This window comes from Etheostoma spectabile, chromosome 6 (assembly GCF_008692095.1).
Source record: "Etheostoma spectabile isolate EspeVRDwgs_2016 chromosome 6, UIUC_Espe_1.0, whole genome shotgun sequence".
Taxonomy (NCBI): domain Eukaryota; kingdom Metazoa; phylum Chordata; class Actinopteri; order Perciformes; family Percidae; genus Etheostoma; species Etheostoma spectabile.
The window spans coordinates 15453678-15454420 of record NC_045738.1 but is presented as its reverse complement, the minus strand read 5'-3'; the positions used below and the strand labels follow the sequence as shown (position 1 = coordinate 15454420).

Here is a 743-nt window from a genome sequence, read left to right as displayed (position 1 = left end):
TAATCAAACATTACAGATCTGTTTTGCTATTGAAATTCCACATGTGGTGTTTTTAGTCATCGGACTAATGAAAACCATTTTCCTAACTGACTTTATTCATTTTTATATGAAATACAGTTGCCTGTAAACAATCAATTAAACAAATCAAAATGATCTACAAAGTTGCTGACAGAAACTTTAAAATTCTTATTTGGTGTGTTCGATCAGATACATTGATAAATAATGGCAAATAACTGCAACAACATTGATAATTTAGTTGATGTCTATGTATTGTGTTGTGACTATTACCAACAGTATTAGCCTTCAGCTAATACCTCTCAATCCATGTGAGATTGATGGCAGATTCCAGTAGTATTGTTGGTGATGGGGCTATGACAGCTCTGGAAGGCAAGGTGATCTCTTGTATGGGAGATAACATCTCCTACGTAAGAGAAACTTTTGGCCAACATTGTTTGAGAATATTTCACTAATATTGTAAAACTGCTGAGGAAGATCTTATGATACGACCGAAAGCTCCAGAGCGACTTGTTAACACTGAATAAGCCCTGTGGTGGGACTGGTTAGGAAACTAATGTTAGTGTTTTAAAGCTTTAGTGACTAACTTATTTTTGTATAAATGAACGTCCGTTATATTCAAGCCACTGCCAAATGAGAACTCGAGTGAAGATAATCCCGTCGTTCATCCCAGCCGCTGTCAGACTCTACAACACCTGCACTAATATTGTTGTAGTTTCTGTTCCTGT

General features: G+C 36.2%; 1 protein-coding gene across 1 annotated transcript in view; it reads left to right on the top strand.

The window, feature by feature from the left end:
• The window catches only part of si:ch211-231m23.4 (free fatty acid receptor 2), a 2966-nt gene that overhangs the window by 77 nt on the left and 2146 nt on the right, over nucleotides 1-743 (top strand). The gene's annotated exons all lie outside the window — the stretch shown is intronic.